This window comes from Neofelis nebulosa, chromosome 14, assembly GCF_028018385.1.
Source record: "Neofelis nebulosa isolate mNeoNeb1 chromosome 14, mNeoNeb1.pri, whole genome shotgun sequence".
NCBI lineage: Eukaryota > Metazoa > Chordata > Mammalia > Carnivora > Felidae > Neofelis > Neofelis nebulosa.
In genome coordinates, this window is record NC_080795.1 from 29,083,978 (window position 1) to 29,103,844 (window position 19,867).

A 19,867-nucleotide genomic window follows, 5' to 3' on the forward strand; every position below is an offset into this window, starting at 1 on the left:
TCTTGATTTCAGCTCAGGTCATGACCCCAGGCTCATGGGATGGAGCCCCATATCAGGCTCTGCACTGACTGTGGAACCTGCTTAAGATTCTCTTTCTTTCCCTCTGCCCCTCTCTCCTGCTCATTCTCTCTCTCTAAAACAAAAAGAGAGATAAACAAACAAAAAACCATCAAATACCTTACCCAAACTGAGAGGCTACCACCCTGGAGCCCAAATAGCAACTCTAGAAAAGTAAACAATCAAAGACAGGTTGCTCCCAGCAGACACATAACAAACTTCAAATTCACAGGCTACTAAAGTGGAAGTACATGTTTATTAGCTGGCACTGTTTTAGCTGCAAGAGACAGAGATACAAATTTTAACCTGTTTAAGAAAAAAGGGGAATTAATTAGGAGGGTTCTGGAGTGTTTTATGGGACCTAAAGAGAGTAACATGGTGAATCAAACCCAGGAACTTGAATCACATCAGTCCCTACATTTTCAAGGCTCTGTTCTTTTATACATCTTCTTTCTTTCTTTTATATTAATTACTTTAATTTTCATAACCTATGAAGTAGATATAACTAACATTTCCATTTTATGGATGAGGACGATGACCCTGAGTAGGTTGTTCAAGGTCATAAACTTAAAAAAGTGGCACAGCCAGGATTCAAACACTAGCCATCTATTGCCAGGGTCCATTAACTTTCTATTATGGAATATTTTAAAGATACACAAAAGTGGAAAAACTAGTACAATTAATCCTATGCATGGACTAATCTAGCTGTGACAATCTAGGATACACACACACACACACACACAAGGCTATAACAATCATAAACTTATGCTCACTTTGTTTCATATATACCCCTACCAATTACTCCCAATTGGTACTGATTATTTTGAAGGAAATCCCTTAATTTCATTTCATCCATAACTATTTCAGTGCATACCTCTGAAGGAGAAATTTTAACATAATGGCAACATCCATATAGTCCTAACAATTAACACTTTCTTGACATCATCAAATATCCAGTCCATGTTAAAATTTCTAGTTGTTTCATAACTTTTTTTTTCCTACAGGTGATTAATTTCTATTGGGATCCAAATGGTATCCAAACATTACATTTGATTGCCATATCTCTTAAGTGTCTCTCTCTCTCTTTTTTAAGGGCCTATACTTATTTAGATAAGACCTAAATAGTTATATTTGAAGTAGAAATTGACAGATGGCATAAGACATAGAGAACTAAAGTAAAATGGGAATTCAGAAATAACTTTTGGTGACAGTTACCAAGAATAATATTCTCGATTAAAAAAAAAAAAAAAATTACAGGGCACCTGGGGGTGGCTCAGTCGGTTGAGCATCCAACTCTCAATTTTGGCTCAGGTCATAATTCTAGGGTTGGGGGATTGAGCCCTGTGTTGGGCTCCACATTGAGTGTGGAGTCTGCTTAAGATTCTCTCTCTCTCTCTCTCTCTCTCTCTCTCTCTCTCTCTCCCTCTCTTTGCCTCTGCCTGTCTCCCTTGCCCCACTCATGCTCTCTCTCTCTCTCATAAAACAAAAACAAAAATACAGTGGAAGAGTACATGATGCCTATTAACATCCCTTGTAAAAGACAAAGAATTCTTATACCTTGTTGTCTTTGAAAAAGAGAGAGAGAGAGAGCATGAGTAGGGGAGGGGAGTAGAGGGAGAGAAAGAGAGAAAGAGAATTTTAAGCAGGCTGATATGTTGGCAGTAAGTAATGATCACTGTCCACAGCAGCAGATAAACATAATATGAGCCACATATGTAATTTTAAATGTTATAGTACCCTTATTTGTAAAAAAGTGAAAACAATTTTAATAATATATTTTATTTAACTCAGTATGTCGAAAATACTGTCATTTTGATACTTAACTAAAAATCATTAATGATATATTTTATATTCTTATTTTCATACTAATTTTTCAAAGTCTGGTGTATTTTTTCCACTTATAGCTGGTAGGTGTTACAGTCTGCTTGCCCTGGCCCATGAGAGCTGACTGTGAGCATCTCATCCCATCTACATTTAGGACATTCCACTGGTAACTCAAAATGGCTATGGTGATAGTATTTACGCCACAGCAAACATCACAAAGCAGGGTTTTTTCCACCTCAGAGAGCCAGTTATTAAACACTTAACAGTATACCACCGGTTAAATCACATCTCATTTCGGACCATCCCCATTTCAAGTGCTCAATGACTATGTATGGCTAGCAGATATTGTATCACATAGCCCATTATGGGGCATGGAGTTGAGTGTAATCTATTCTATCATTCGTTCTCTGCTAATTAGCTAGAATAGTCCTACAGAGAAAAATTTTCATTAACTTTTTAGTTATCCTAATGTATAGTAAATTCAAGGAAGGCAACATACAGCCTCAATTATTTTCCTTTATTAACTAGTATTCACAATAATGAGTTGATTCCACAGCAAAAGTAACCAATTAGTATTTTTTGGTAGCATTATGAGTTCATAGATTCCAACATATTTGATCGTTTCAATCCATTGCATTTACTATTTTTATTAATGTTCATATTGTCCCATCTTTGGCCATTGGAGGCTTCTTTAAGTTCAGAGCCCACATTTTAGACTGCTAAGCTACCACTAACACCAACCAGACTTTATGTCTTTTAATTTCAACCATTAGAAAGTAATTGACCTTATTTTCTAGATCAAAAGTACAAAAAGCTTGGGATTCATTGACTTAGCTTTTTCAAGGGCCCGCCACTATGTCCAGCAATGTCACACGGGAACTTGGCAACTCTGTTAGGAATCAAAGGTGAGGCTATCCTAGAAGAACAATCACTTGGTAGACAAAACAATAGATGTCCACCATCACATATTTAAAACATTACCGAGAAAATTTTAAAGCACATCATCCTTTTCATGTCATTAATTGGTTGCTTTGTTTATTCATTCAACACATATCTATTAAGAATCTGTGATATTCATGGAACTATTATTCTGACTGTAAAAGTTAGTTTAAAAAAAACATAAACCGGGGCGCCTGGGTGGCTCAGTCGGTTAAGCGGCCGACTTCGGCTCAGGTCACGATCTTGCGGTCCGTGAGTTCGAGCCCCGCATCAGGCTCTGGGCAGATGGCTCAGAGCCTGGAGCCTGTTTCCGATTCTGTGTTTCCCTCTCTCTCTGCCCCTCCCCCGTTCATGCTCTGTCTCTCTCTGTCTCAAAAATAAATAAACGTTAAAAAAAAAATTTTTTTTAAATAATAAAAAAACATAAACCTGTGTGAAATTCTTATTTTGTGTTATTTTTATGATTTTTTTCTTTTTATTTGTTGCTGTTATGCATTTATTTTTTTTTTAATTTTCCCTATGTGAAATTCTTGAATCCCTAAAGATGTTTGACTCTATCAAACTGAAAGAGAATGAGTGTTAAAAACACTGATATCCTTTAGAAAGTACTCATAGGCCCTTTAGAAAGTAGCACAGAAGGCATAATTGCACATATGTAAGGAGACAGAGAGCATCTTTTTGTTTCATGTGAGTTCAAGAAAGAGGCACTTTTTACTCAGATCGTCCCTGAGATATGAAAACTAAATTTTACGTTAAATGACCTCATTTAAAATTTTCTATGGCAAAAATTAAATGGGACAACAAAGAGTTCTAACAGAGCAAGTGTGGCCCCTCCAACTTCTTAGTATCCCCTCAATGAAATCTCTGAGAGCAGTAACATTCATCCAACATCCCTGCTAATCAACTGGAGATTGGGCAGATGAGTATTTTAGTCATGGTCATATGCTTGCATAATCTTCAGCGAGCAAAATATGAAGAACCTATTTTCTAGTAAAAATAGAATGCACAATAACCAAAACATTCAAAGAATGAATTGTTAAAATTCACCAGGTACTCCAAAACAAGCAAAGAAGTACTTTCAGGATTTTCTTTTTAAAAACAAAAATATCAGCAAACATTTCAAAACTGAAACTTAACTGACCTTAAAATTGTAGTTATCTTGAAAAAAAGAAAAATTGTAGTTGTCTTATAATATTTATGGTTTTTTAATAAACTTGTACATTTGTAGACAATTTAACAAACACAACCATAAAACATGCTAGCGGGGAAAATAATTAACCTGAGGGAATAAATGGGGAAAGTTACCAAGCAAAAGAAAGCCTAGATTCCAAGATCCCTCCAAATAGGAAATTGTTATCCTGTTCATTTTATTTTAGAATCTTGCTTCTTTTTTGTGGGTGGTGGCTACAGGGAGGTCTAGGAGATAATTTAAGGAAAATAAAAATATTATGGATTATATTTAAATTTTTTCATTCAAAATAGAAATAACATTGAGAGAAAAAATGTGTACTTTTAGAACTCAAATGATGTGTTTTATTGAAAACTGTCAATAAAGGAAAGAATATGGTATAACTAGTCATTCTTTTTGTTTTTGTAATACTGATGACTCTAATTGTCCTGTGCTTTGAATAACAGAATACATTCCTGCAGATTTTCCTTCTAAGAGGTACCTGTACTTCTCTGGGAAATGTTTTTTCAGTCTAATATTTAAACTTTCATTTACAAGTGTGCTACTTAGCAATTCTGATTTGGTTAGCAACATTTAAATATATTACTTAGTCATTTATGATAATTTAGCACTAAAGATAAATAATCATACTTATTCATATTTGCTATATTCATTTAAATTATAGACGTCAGTGATTTTTAGGGTACTTGAAAGTATAAATGAGAGTTATTGTCCTTGTTTGGTCACTATATTTTATGTTATCAGTACCAATATAATCTGTTGCAAATTCAAGTTGATGATACTATTGCTTCTAATTGTATTCTATGGTATACACTAATAATAATACACTGTCATTTTTTCAATCAACATCTACAGAAAGATTGCCAGTGTAATAGATTATGTTAGTGTGTTAGAGACACAAAAGTAGATATGACATAATGTTCCTTTAGAGAGTTCATAGTGATGGTGCAGACAAATCCATACCTAGCCATATTAACATAATGTGATAAGGGCAAAGATAGGCAGGGGTCTTGGGTATTACAAAGGCACAAAGGTGTGTGTTGGGGGGTAGATCAGTAGGTAAGTAAAAGACTTTCTAGGGAGAGATGATAACTGAGGTAGGTTTTATGAAAGAATAATTAGTAATTAATTAAATGATGAGAAAGAAGGAGGGTGCTCCAGACAGAAATAGCACCACTGCTAGAGAGCAAAGTGAAAGATAAGAAGTAGAGGGAGATGATAAGAGATTAAAATAGAAAGTCAGATGGAGGCCTGATCATAGAATTATTGAATTCCATGTTAAGGAGCTTGAACTCAATCTCACAAACAATGATGATTCACTGAAATGTTTACATAGGGAAATGAGGGGCGCATGGGTGGCTCAGTCAGTTGAGCGTCTGACTTTGGCTCAGGTCATGATCTCACGGTTCGTGGGTTTGAGCCCCGCGTCGGGCTCTGTGCTGACAGCATAGAGCCTGGAGCCTGCTTTGAATTCTGTGTCTCCCTCTCTCTCTGCTCCTCCCCCACTCATGCTCTGTCTCTCTCTCTCTCTCTCTCTCCTTCAAAAAATAAATAAAATAGTTTAAATAAATAAATAAATAAATAAATAAGTAAGTAAGTAAGTAAATAAATAAATAAATAGGGAAACGAGATAGTAAGCTATAGACAGGGCCAGACCAGAGACTAGAAGTGTAGTTAAGAGGATGTCATAGTATTCAGGATGAGAGCTGATGAGAGCCTGAACTAGGAGAGTGATAGCAGAGTTGGGGGTAGGAAAAGGATTCAAGAACTAATTAGGAGGTAAACTGCATAAGAGTTGGTAATTGATTGAATATGGGACATACAGAAAATGCAAGAGTTAAAGACAATTGTGAAGCATAGCACCACACCAAGTACAACAGAGAAATACAGGAGAATGAATAGGTTTCACAGGAAGTGATGACTTCAATAATTTTAGATTTGAGTGTGAGGTGTAACTGTAGCATACACATAGCAGCCAATCAGCGCTCTGTAGAATGTTTTGACATATAGCTCTAGACTTGATGTCATTACCAAGTGGCAGTTAAAACCATATCAATGGGTCAAGCAACTCAGAATGTAGTGAGAATTTTTCCCTCTCAACTCACTGTGAAATTATACTTTTAGAGTGCTTATCTCCACTTTTAACTGTGAACTTTAGATCCAGTACCTATCATGAGTGGATCAATCTACTTGATTCATCATTAATTTATGTATCTTTGAGGTTGTCTTCAGAGTCTAGACATGGAGGCTTACGTTAAGTGAAGAAGCACAAAACAAAACAAAGACAAGCAAAGTATCTAAAATTAAATGTATTGGCAATTCTTCAGGATTATTTCTTACATTCCAGTGGCTCAACAATAACCCCCAACATATTGATTTCTTGTGGAACTTTTAAAGTAGCAGCTGAATTCTTTGATTAGTTAAAAGCAACTCTATTATTTTTGTTGACTTTTAAGTTAAATCAAAACTATTTTCTGTGCAGGCTTCAAGGAAAGAACATGAATAAAACTCTTACAATGACATTTCAGGATCATGTGTGGAAACCATGCAGATTAGCACTGACACACTTTCCAAGAGCTACTAAAGACAGCCTTTATGCAACTGGGCAAAATGAGTGGGTGAATAGTTGTGTGTGTGTGTGTGTGTGTGTGTGTGTGTGTGTGTGTGTTTCATTTAATTTTTTTCTAATTTACATCCAAGTTAGTTAGCATATAGTGCAACAATGATTTCAGGAGTAGATTCCTTAATGCCCCTTACCCATTTAGCCCAACCCCCCTCCCACAACCCCTCCAGTAACCCTTTGTTTGTTCTCCATATTTAACAGTCTCTTATGTTTTGTCCCCTCCCTGTTTTTACATTGTTTTTGTTTCCCTTCCCTTATGTTCATCTGTTTTGTCTCTTAAAGTCCTCATATGAGTAAAGTCATATGATATTTGTCTTTCTCTGACTAATTTCGCTTAGCATACCCTCTAGATCCAACCACATAGTTGCAAATGGCAAGATTTCATTCTTTTTGATTGCCGAGCAATACTCCATTGTATATATATACCACATCTTATTTATCCAGTCATCCATTGATGGACATTTGGGCTCTTTCCATGGTGTGTGTGTGTGTGTGTGTGTGTGTGTGTGTGTTTTAAGTGGAGCCATGACCTCTGAGATTTTCTGTTGTTTTCACTATGATCTATAAACTGAACAAAGTGCTATTTTCTTTCTCACAGAAGCAGTCCATTACTTGTCTGGCACTAACGCACTGTATCGGAATGAAGCCATAGCTCCTGTTGCTTTTAATGGCAAATACGGGCTACCTGTGCCTCCTTTCCTATGTCCCATGTCCAAGGTAAACAATTTGATATAGCAATTCACAGTTCTAATTTTCGAAAATTCTAATTTGCCACAACATTTTTTCATGATCTAGGACGCTGCTTCAGAATCTTTCTAATCACATTGCTAAGCAGTAATTAAATTACCACCAGTCAACTGGAGCTGACAAGCAAGAAGGAACTTGAGTGCTACTGCTGGTCAAGACCTTCCTTTTCCACATTTGACTTAAGGCAGGCATCAAGTGTGATTTTCCTTGAGATAAAAAAGTGAACTGAGAATATAAAGATAACCAGAACTGTGTTCCTTCTTCAAGGAGCTCACAGTGGAGTAGGGGAGATAGACATGTGAAATAACTGAGAATCCTTCACACTAACGGTTTAATCTGACTCTACAGTTTAACCAAGAAAGGGGAGATGAAAAAGAACAGATGCTTCATCTATGTCACCCTATGCAAGTACATGGAGTACAGAGCTTTTACCTCCTACCCAAACTGAAACCAAGGCAGATAAACTTATTTCATTCAATCACCTAAAGGTATTGAGAATAATCTCTTTGAAAGTTCACAATCAACATGGATTTAATGTTAACAATAAATACAAAAATTTAGCCGGTTACACATAAATAGCCAAAATAATTGGTTTACTAGAAATCCTGTATTTGACCTGAAGTCCAAGCATAGCACTGGGATACATACAGTTACCATATAAAAATTTAAGAAAATTCTTCCATGATCCTCAAAGTGAATCTCAAAAGCACATCCAGCAACGGACTCCACAGCTAAAGAAGGATGTGGAGAAAGTGGAAGGGATTTGAGAGTCACAGAGATGATTAAAGGGTTGGGAAGATGGGAGCTAGAAATTATTTAGCCTAAGTTAGAGAAGACTACCAGGTTTCTTAATAACAGTATTCAAGCAGAGGAAGGGTTGTTATATACAAGATGATGAACAGCTGCTTTCTATCTCAACTGGAGAGTGGACAGAGGAAACAGACTTTGAATACAGCATGATATACCTAAGTTAGACATAAAGAAGAACTTTTAAGAATGAGGATCATTGGATAAGAGACCTCAGGATCCTCTTATTATTTTTTAATGTTTACTTATTCATTTTGAGAGAGAGAGAGAGAGAGAGAGAGAGAACGCACATGTGTGAGCAGGAGAGGGGCAGAAAGAGAATCCCAAGCAGGCCCATTGCTGTCAGTGTAGAGCCATACAGGGGGCTCGATCTCACAAAGTGTGAGATCATAACCTGAGTGGAAATCAAGAGCCGGATGCTTAACTAACTGAGCCACCCAGGCACCCCCAGGATCCTCTTATTGTACCTATTCCTTAAATGATGCTGTTTCACAGGGTCCTTTTCAAATTCTTTATCTCTTTTCACTTTATATGTTGTCCTTGATTTATTTCATCTACTCCGATTTAAATTACCTAGTATAAGCTGATAATCCCCAACATACATCTATATATCTTTTTCTCTATATCTCTAATCCAGACCACTTTGTAAATGGCCTCCTGGACATCAGGCTTCTGTCTTTTACTTGTTCAACTGTCATAACTGATAACCCTGTCTCTCCAGTCTTCAATTCCATTCTCTGGTCTATATGATGTTCTGAACCTTGGTTTCAGCTGAGGTCATGATCTCACAGGTTTGTGAGATCGACCCCTACATCGGGCTCTGTCTGCACAGGGCCCACTTGGGATTCTGTCTCTGCCCTTTCTCCACTCATGGGCGCACATGTTCTCTCTCCTCCAAAATAAATAAATAAACTTAAACAAAAGATTTAAATAAATAAATAAATAAATAAATAAATAAATAAATAAATAAATAAATAAATATTAAAAAGCAAGTCCAGTCATTTCCCTGCTTACAATTTTCTGACAGACCCCATCATTTACTTGCTTTCCATCATTTTATCCCTTAACCTATCCAATATCATCCTTGTCACTCACCAAATGTTATTAATTCCAGGATAATTTCACCCCTTTCATCCCACTCTGTCTTTACAAGTCTGTGCTTTTTTAAGTCTCTGTATTATTCACTCTTCCTAGAACACACTTATCTCCTTCTTTCTCTGGTTCAGCTTCAGTTCTAGGAATTTTTCATTGACCTTACCACATTGGACTAGTGGCCATGAATAAATGCTCATGAATTTCCATGAAAACTTGCCTTGAATAATTTAATGTTGTAGTCAGTATTAATAAGAGCGTTTCCAGACTTCAGGTTCAGTAATTGCTCATTTAGAAAACATTTAAGTAGCTTGCTAACAGAATCTAATGATCAACCTTCAAAAGTGGTATATATCAGACTATTGTGTTTATCACACTAGCCTCAGGCTGCTGTTCGTCTGACACTTCTTGCAGCATTTCCTCTGGCATTTCCATATCACTCTCCCATTACCGTACTAGTGCCTTTTCCTCGATCTCTTAGCCTGGCACAATTATTGATACATATTTAGACACTTTATGTGCAGCCTCTTGAACTCATTTCTTACAATACTCCTATGAGGCAGGTAGTGTGCTCACTTTACAGGTGAGAAAGTCATCACCTATCCACAAACAACATATATGTATATGTGCATGTTACTTAAACAGAAGAAAAATATACATGTCATGTATATTCTATGGGCTCTGGCCTACCTAACATGTCCTCTTAAATACCTCAAAAGAATCTCAAAATGAAATTTCCAAAACATGAATTCATAACTTTACTCCCAAATCTTGCTCTTCTGATGTTACCTGCTTAGTGAATAGTGGACACTTAAGAGTCATCCTCCACACTTTGCTCTCTTTTAATCCCCATATCCAATCCATCCTCAATTTATATATATAAGATTTTCTTCCTAGATATTTCTTTTTTTTAAAAAAAAATTTTTTTTCAACGTTTTTTATTTATTTTTGGGACAGAGAGAGACAGAGCATGAACAGGGGAGGGGCAGAGAGAGAGGGAGACACAGAATCGGAAGCAGGCTCCAAGCCATCAGCCCAGAGCCCAACGCGGGGCTCGAACTCACGGACCGTGAGATCGTGACCTGGCTGAAGTCGGACGCTTAACCGACTGCGCCACCCAGGCGCCCCTTCCTAGATATTTCTTAAATTTGTCCAGTTCTCTCCAACTTTACCATTATTAGCTGAGTCCAAGTTTTCATCATGTCTTATAACAGCCCCTATATCCTTTGGTCTTCTTATCCATTTTCTACAGCCAAGAGGATCTCAAAATCCAAATCTAATCATGGTACTTCACGCTGTCCCTTCCTCCCACCTCATTTAAAAGCTCTTTAGCAGTTTCCCATTGTTCTTATCAAAAAGACAAACTTAAAACTGCTATTCAATGGATCACATCCATGCATCTCAAATTCACCTATTCTCACATCCTGCTCCCCTTCCTCAATTGCTCCAGGCACTCAGGATTGCTTTCTGTCCTTCAAACCCGTGATGACACATTGTTCTGCAGGCCTCAGCACAGACTGGAAAGCCGTCTCTCTTCTCCATTTCACCAAGTTAACTTTTAATCATCCTTCAGATACCACTTTCCTGGAGAAATCTTCTCTGATTACCCTCAAAAAACAAGTCTAATCTTTCTATTTCTAAAAGCCCATTTGTTTCCTTCTTCTCTTCTTTGTATTTGTTTTTGTGATGATTTGATTATCAACCTCCTCCATTAGATTGTAAGCTTCACGAGAGCAGGAACTGTTTATTCTTGTTCACCATTTTATCTCTAGTACTTATCTCTACTACCTGGCATGCAGTGTTGGAAAAATTGAATAAATTAATTTGTTGATTTATATTTGGTAAGCACTGATCTAAGTGCTTTACATATATACTTTCATTAAATTTTCACAACAGACTTACCAGGTTACTACCTTTCTATTATTAACTCCATTTAGAAATGGGAAAAACAGGCTCTAAAGATATTGGGTAATTTTCCCAAGACTCACAAGTTGAAAAGTTAAATCCTCTACAGTAAAACTATATGCCCAACATTTTGTGGATACCTTTGGAGACATTAATGTATTAATTAATGTAACACTGAGCACATGAGCAGGAAGAAGTCTCTGAATCATGAATTGATCATTTGTGTCTCTTGAGCAAACCTGAAAATCCTGAAATATTTAAGAGTCAACAACAGAATCCCACGGTTGTTAGGTCAGGTTACTTAAACAGAAGAAAAAAGTAGGCTGGACCTGAATTGTACTTGTTCAGTGAGCCTAATTGTTCCACAGACCAGTGAGGCATAATAACTTTGCACAGTACAACACTGACTGTGACTGGCCTAGGGGAATGTATCTCAGAGCAGTCAAAAAAATTTATCAAGCCAAAATTAATTAATTGATTCTCACTTCACCGAAAAGAAAACAACTTACCTCACTCACGTTCACTGCCTTTGTTCATGCAGAAGACTCTGCTGAGCCATTGTAAGTAGTGCAACTACTTTGAGCAGTTTATCCAAAAGTGCTTCTGAGTTTTTCCTTCTCCACCTACACTGTCTGGTCAACTCCTTTTGAGAACAGAGGTATAGTGGCATAGCCATTCTTTATGGGTCTTGTTGCAAGAGTAATATATCAAAGTTCAAGATGAATTTCATGTTGGTTGATCACGAATGTTCGGAAGAGCTTCACCTTCATTTCTGGAAGTTGTGTTAAGGATTTTTAAATTATCATTACCATCTTTTATGAAGTTATTGTCATCATGACTACCGAATTCTTACTACATGTAGGAGGCTGATAGATACTTAATCTTCAGGTTACTACAGAGAAAGTCTTCAGAATTCCCACTAGCTTTTCAAGCAGGACTTGAAGAAGTAGAAATAATTTGTTGATCTCAGTAGTATTTTCTCAGATCTGCTACTCAGGTTTGGGCATTCCCAAACTGGGCTTGTTCACTATATTTTAAATACATTAGAGTTTGGATACTATCTCAAACCAACTCAGAATAGATTGCCAATTATTTTTCAATAGAACATTTATCTGGAAGGAGAACTTAGCTTGTTTACTAAGAGAATTTCTTCCTAGTGAATGAATCTACATAGGAGGCCAAATTAAAGATCAGATTGTTGGATGAGCCTGTAATTAGGAATTAGATGGTATTAAGAAGTATCTGATTTAGTCATTTCCTTGCTTAAAAAATCTTTCAGCCTTGCCATTGCTTCAGGAGAAAAAACAAATTTTGTATTGGTCTCTCCCCCTTCTTTCTTTTCAAATCTCACCTCAAGCATTTCTATAGTCCAAACACACTTGAACTACTTAAAATGTTCTTACTTCTAGGATAATTTTCCTTATATTTTGGTAAAATTCATGCTTTCATCTATATTCCCTAGCAATTAAATTTTTAAAACCAGCAATAATCATTCTGTCCTCCATGTTTCCACAGCAATTTGTACATATCTCTATCAACACTTAACCATTATAATTATTAATTTTACATGTTCCTCTCCTTCATTGAAATGGGAGTTGCTTGGGGGTTGGGACAATCTTATTTACCTATTAAATCCTGGTGTTTGGTACACAGTAGAAATTCAAAACATGTCTTTAAAATGCTTGTTGGTTACGTTCACTAAACTAGGGAGTAAAATGAATATCTCCATTCCTCAATAAGTCCAGAATATTCTGTTTTATAAAATAAACATTCCTATTTACATTCTACTAGACTGGTGTTTCTCTCAGGATTTTGAATCTTGTGAGTTAATAAAAATAACTTTTTAAAAACATTTTAAGAAGCAATGAAGCAAAAAACATTAAAAATAAAGCCACCATTTGTTAACATCACAATTTTAAAATATACCTTAACTCTAAACCATGAGAAAGGATATAATTTAAAATAATAGCCTTTTAAATTGAACAAATTTAACATTATGAAAAATTTTCTAGGTTATTATTTTTTTTTTCTTTCCCAACTGGTGAAAATTAGCATTTGGGACACACTGAACTAGATCAGTGTCCCCCCCCAAAATAATTTTAAAATACTAGGTACCCTTTCATACATTTCTAAGATATCACTTGAGATATTTTCATTGTAAATTCAAATTATTGTAATGAATGTCATTTCTGGCATGTGATAGATATTGACACTACAAAATAAAATATCTTCTTAGAAAAATCCATTCAAGGGTAACTGGGTGGCTCAGTTGGTTAAGCATCTGACTTTTCATCTCAGCTCAGGTCCTGAGATCAAGCTGCTCATTGGGCTCTGAGCTGGATGTGAAGCCTACTTAAAAAAAAGAAAGGAAGGGAGGGAGGAAATCCATTCAATGGAATCTGTATACTGCAACTGATACCCATCATTATTCACAGTTTTATAATATGACACTTATACTCAGAAGTCCATTATCAATTAAAACTTAATTTCAAAATTTCTATAACCCTAAATGTATAAAATATCCTGAAATGAGTTACCTTTATAATTACTAGTGCACATTTGGTCAAAGCAACATAAATATATTGATATTAAACATGACATAAACATTTACTAAAATACATTTCTTAATTAGCTGAGTTTCTTCAACTAATTAATGTGGTAAGAATTTGTTTGCTAGGATGAGAAATAGTTTGTCATACATTTTATTCCCTTTTTTCTTCTTTTTAAGACGTGCTGAGAGTATTTGTTCACAAAAAATTATAGATGAGGGAAATAGAAGGGGTTTTAACTACATCACAAATTCTTTAAACTCCTTGAAGTTACTTGCAAAAAACCCTTAGTGATCTATTGTTGAAAACTATTTTTAATGATTAGCTGACACTTTAGTTAGGTCCGTCTTCATTTTTGTTTAAAGGAAAAGCTGAAAAACATTTGTACAAGGATAGCTACCAAGTAATTAGGGACATTTTACTTTCTGTGTCTGGTGTCCCTTTTCCATCCTGGGGCAATATAACACAGTTAATATTAGGGATGGGTAAAATGTGTTTGCTTTTTTTTTTGTTTTCTGTTTTTGGGGGGTTTGTTTTTGTTTTGTTTTGTTTTGTTTTGTTTGGTGAAGGGGGAGAAAGGTTTGTGCAAGGTGGAGGTAGGACCAGAAAACCAATGGGGGGCGGGCTCTCTAGCGGCTCAGTTTTAGAAAAATAGTGCATATGGAAATTTAAAGGCTGACAACTAATTCTCTTAAAAAAAACAAAACAAAACTACATGCTGGTTACATAGTTCTTAGAAATTCCTTGGAAACCTCCAGAGCTGAGCATACTCCAGTTTGAAGAGCACAGGAATATACCTGAAAGTATATTAATTCTATTAGCTTTAGTTTCAAAGTGTGGTATTTTCTGACCTTGACACTACCTCCAAATTCTGGGGGAAGGAACTTATTTGCAATTTTTAAGCCCTCTGTGAAATCATTATGTGAAGTTGTGTAGACAGTCCTGCTTTAGGGGCGCCTGGGTGGCTCAGTCAGTTAAGTGTCTGACTTTTGCTCAGGTTGTGATCTCACGGTTGGGGAGTTCGAGTCCTGAAGTCAGGCTCTGTACTGACAGCTCAGGGCCTGCAGCCTTCTTCGGATTCTGTACCTTTTTTTTTTTTTAAATGTTTATTTATTTATTTTGAGAGAAAGAGAGAGAGCTCACCAGAGCAGGGGCAGGGGAGAGGGAGAGAGAGAACCCCAAGCAGGCTCTGAGCTGTCAGCACAGAGCCTGACATGGCTCTCAATTTCATGAACCATGAGATCCTGACCTGAGCTGAAATCAAGAGTTGGACACAACCAACTGAGCCACCCAGGAGCCCCAGCACTGTACTTTTAGGACCTTGGCATCTTTCTCTCTTCCATGTTTTCTCACCTGGTCCTTCTGAAGGGAACCGGTTTGTATTTGTAAACTTATGAAAGAGGTGGATTAGTGTGAAATCTGTGGCTACTGATCAGAGCCTAATTAATCAACCTATCAGGGAAATGAATTTGTGAACCAGTTATCTGTACACTAAATATTTGAGATAGACCTCCTACAAAAATTGATAATGTTTATGTGGTTTTAATAATTCAGGGTTCAATAAAAATAAATATTAAGCCTCTGCTCCTACTTTATTGTTCTCATTCTTTACAGTCGATATAAAAATTCATATTGTAAACATGATCTATTTTTGTACAAGTCATACATACAAAGAAGGCCTTTTACTTTTTACTTCATCTGAGTACAGTGAACTCTTATTTGTGATCAATTAAAAGACAAATAAACTGCAATGACAAAATGGTTAGCTATCATTAAATTCTGAATTTCAAATATTTTTTTACATAGTACTCACCTAGGGGCACCTGGGTGACTCAGTCAGCTGAGCCTTGGTTCAGCTTGGGTCATGATCTCATGGTTCATGGGTTCAAGCCCTGTGTCAGGCTCTGTGCTGGCAGCACAAAGCCTGCTTGGAATTCTCTCTCTCTCTCTCTCTCTCTCTCTGTCCCTTCCCTGCTCACCCTCTCTCTCAAAATAAATATTTTTTAAAAATTTAAAAAAATAAATGATACTACCTAATTTTTTAAATAAATAAATAAATAAATAAATAGTGAGTTTTTAAGTACACTCCATGCCCAACATGGGGCTTGAACTCACAACCCTGAGATCAAGAGTCATCTGTTCTACCGACTGAGCCAGCCAGGCACCCCTGAATTTTCAAATATTTTTAATTAAAAGCAAAACTTCACAGATAAAACATTTCATTTATTTATATTTTTAAAGACCTAGTAGTTTAGTTCTTAAAAACTTCAAAACAATCTTCCTACAACTGTACACTTTATAAAAATGTCTTACATTGTATAGCATGTACGTATTATCAACACTTAACACCTATTGTATTTCTGTTCTAGTAGTTCATTTTGATCTATGTTTTAGTCTTTTGTTGAAAGTTCAAGGTTGTGCATACTTAGTATTTGAAAATTTGCACATTCATATACGATTCATTCAACAAATCCTTACTAATTATCTGCGATGTCATAGTCACTGTTTCTACACACTGTTGAGTCAAGCCAGAAAGAGTCCTTGACCTCATGGAGTTTTCGGTTTATTGGGGGAACATGCAAGAATCAAATAATTACACATGTTTAAAAACTACAATTATGACAATTGCTGTGAAGGAGAGTTAAAAAAAAATACTAGAAGAATCTTCAATAGCATATATGAATGTTGGGTGTGGGGGGGGGGGGGCTGGTTAGGGAAAGTTGCCCTGAGGAAGTGATATAAGGATGAATGTGGGTTAATTAGGAGAAAGGAGGGAAAAGCATTACTGACCTAGAACAACAGCTTCTACAAAGGCCAGACAGGTATCAAAGCAAACATGAAGAACAGAAAAAGGCTACCTTCTAGAGGAGAGTGTTAGAGGCAGAGGGAGCCAGGCATGAGATGAGGCTAGAGTATGAAAGGCAGCCAGATCTTGCTGGACTCTACAGGCATTTAGAAAGTGTTTTTACATGTAGACAAACAGAAAATAATTGAAACCTTTGTAGGGTTTTAAGCGTGATTGTGGGTGGGGTGATAGGATAAGATTTGCATTCTGAAAAGATTACTGGCTTCACAGTTGAAATGGATTAGAGGGCAGGGCAAGAATGTATGGTTTACTGAGATAGACTCTTCTCTGAACATTTGCATATAAACTTCAGACTTTGAAAAATCAGGTTTTAAAGGGATTGGGATTTTCTAAGAAAAGAAACACTGTTTTTTTAGCTTTTAAATATTTTGTGTTTATTTTTTAGGAGCAAAGCAAAATGGGTTCACAGTGAGTATAGAAAAAGAAAAATGAACAGTACACCTTCCCAGAAGTCCTGGGAAAAAGTTTGTCATTGATTATTGATGTTAACTTTTTCTCCCCAAATGAAAATAGCTTCATTGATTTTTTTGATTATACACCCAATATAAATTATATTTTCACTATAAAGCAGTACAGAAAATGTGTTAAGAGGGGCGCCTGGGTGGCGCAGTCGGTTAAGCGTCCGACTTCAGCCAGGTCACGATCTCACGGTCTGTGAGTTCGAGCCCCGCGTCAGGCTCTGGGCTGATGGCTCAGAGCCTGGAGCCTGTTTCCGATTCTGTGTCTCCCTCTCTCTCTGTCCCTCCCCTGTTCATGCTCTGTCTCTCTCTGTCCCAAAAAAAAAAAAAAAAAAAAAAGAAAATGTGTTAAGAAAGTTTTTTAGAAACTGAAGTTCAACTACTGACTGAGATAAGTATTGTCCCCATTCTGGTGAATCTTTTAAAACTACTCTCCATGCTAGTATTCACATATGAACTTATATGTATACATTCTAGGGACCATGGCTATCAATAAATATTAATAGGAGGAATTAATTATTCCCATTATATGTGTTAATATATTGCTTTCTTCACTCAACAACAAGCCTTGGACTTATAAAATGCCATATGAACCTTTTTAATGGCTAGTGAATAATTCATGATAAGTGTGTGCCATAATGTATGTAAACAACCCCACAGGATGGAAGCTCAAGTTTTTTAGGCTTATAAACAGGGCTACAGTGAATATCCTTGCACAGACATCTTAATAAACCTGTCTAGGATAAATTTCTAGAAAGGAAATTGCTGGGTAAAAAGATACATATATTTTTTTGTTTTGATACATATAGCCAGCCTAATGTTAAGCTATTCCTATTTACATTTCTAATTATAGTAATTTGCTATACTTCTAATGGATTAAAAAATTACTTATTCATTGGTGTTTTTTATGCACACTCCTCTGATTACTGGCCAAGTCTGCACATCTTCCCATACATTTATTACTTACTTGTATTTCTTACATAGTTTTAAAAAAATTTTTTTAATGTTTATTTTTTGAGAGAGACAAGCAGAGTGTGAGTGGGGGAAGGGTAGAGAGCGAGAGAAAGAGACAGAGAGAGACACGAAGAATCGGAAGCAGGCTCCAGGCTCCCCAGATCCTGACATAGGGCTCAAAGCCATGAACCAAGATCATGACCTGAGCCAAAGTCAGACACTTAACCAACTGAGCCACACAGGCACCCTTCTTCTTATATAGATTTCTATGTCCTTTGCACATTTTTTTCTTTTACTAGATATGTGTTTATTTTATTGATTTATAAGAAACCTTTGCTTATTAGTGGTATTAAGCCTTTGTCTGCCATATATACCCCAGATTTCTTTTTCCTAGTTCACTTAAAAAAAAATCTTTATTATTAAAAAAAAAGTTTTAAAATTTATATAGTTAGTTCTGTCAGCCTTTTTCTTTAAAAATTTTTTTTTTTAACATTTATTTATTTTTGAGAGACAGAGTGAGACAGAGCATGAACAGGGGAGGGGCATTGAGAGAGAGGCAGGACCCAGAATCTGAAGCAGGCTCCAGGCTCTGAGCTGTCAGCACAACACCCAACATGGGGCTTGCACCCAAGATCATGACCTGAGCCAAAGTCTGATGCTTAACGGGCTGAGCCACCCAGGTGCCCAGTCAGCCTTTTTCTTTAAGGCTCTTGCTTTTGTGTTCTACTTAGAACTAGGTCTTTCACTGTCCAATATTATAAAAATACATCCCTAATTGTATTTTCTTTTGGTACTTTTTACATTTTCATGAGCATTTCTGGAGGACGAATGATACTGACTTTATTAAAATTTTTCCTTTTATGAGAAATTCCTCTTTTAGGATTTATCTTAAAGAAATAATAGACACAAAGTTTTAGTTTCAAGGATATTCACTAAAGAATTATTTATAATGACCAAAAAACTGTAAGCAATGATAAGTTCAACACCAGAAGACTGATTACATCAATTATGGTATATCCATAGCCATTAAAATGACACTAAAAATATTTAATCATATTAAAACATATTAATAAACATAAGCTCAAATATGCTAAGATGTAATACATAAACACCAAAAAACAATTTTAGCTAGGCACAGAAGAGTAAGATTGTATTTACACGACAGTGGTTAGTTTTGGTACCGGAAATAATGAGTGATCTTTTCTCTTATTTTTTTCTGCCATGAGCATGTATAAAGTATGAAAAAAGTTTAAAATTTAGTGTACCCTATGATTACACAGTGTATAGTGGTGTTTTAGTAGCTACGGGTGCCTTAGACTAGAGATTGTCTTCAACCTTACAAATATAACTTTTGCATCATCCAATAACCTTGAGCAAGTTGGTTAACCCTTTTGTACTTGGGTTTCCTCATCTTTTAAATAAGGATAATAATACCTATCTTGATTTCATTCAAAAGGAAGGTGTGTAGGGGCAGTCTGTGAGTTTGAGGCCCCCCCCCCCCCCCGGGTCAGGCTGTGTGCTGACAGCTCAGAGCCTGGAGCCTGTTTCAGATTCTGTGTCTCCCTCTCTCTCTCTGACCCTCCCCCTGTTCATGCTCTGTCTCTCTGTCTCAAAAATAAATTAAAAAAACAAAAACAAAAAAAAACAAAAGGAAGGTGTGTAAACTGTTCATAATTCACTGTAAGCTATATAGAAAATATGATTTACATTCAACTACATAAACATCATTGCTTTTTTGGCTTAAACCCCTTTCTTGAGGTGTGACTGACATACAAAAAGCTGTACATATATTTCTTAAAGCTTTTATTTCTTTTTTAAGTTTACTTTTTTTTTTTTTTTTTAGTAATCTCTACACCC

At 36.1% G+C, this 19,867-nt stretch overlaps 1 long non-coding RNA gene across 6 annotated transcripts in view; it reads right to left on the minus strand.

Moving 5' to 3' along the window:
• Positions 1–19,867, minus strand: part of LOC131495122 (uncharacterized) — a 238,828-nt gene that overhangs the window by 215,515 nt on the left and 3,446 nt on the right. For 5 of the 6 annotated variants that reach the window (XR_009253780.1, XR_009253779.1, XR_009253781.1 and 2 more), the window contains exon 4: positions 11,693–11,955. The exons of the other annotated variant lie outside the window; for it this stretch is intronic. This is a non-coding gene — a long non-coding RNA (uncharacterized LOC131495122). The remainder of the gene's footprint in view (positions 1–11,692; positions 11,956–19,867) is intronic. 6 annotated transcript variants of the gene reach the window in all.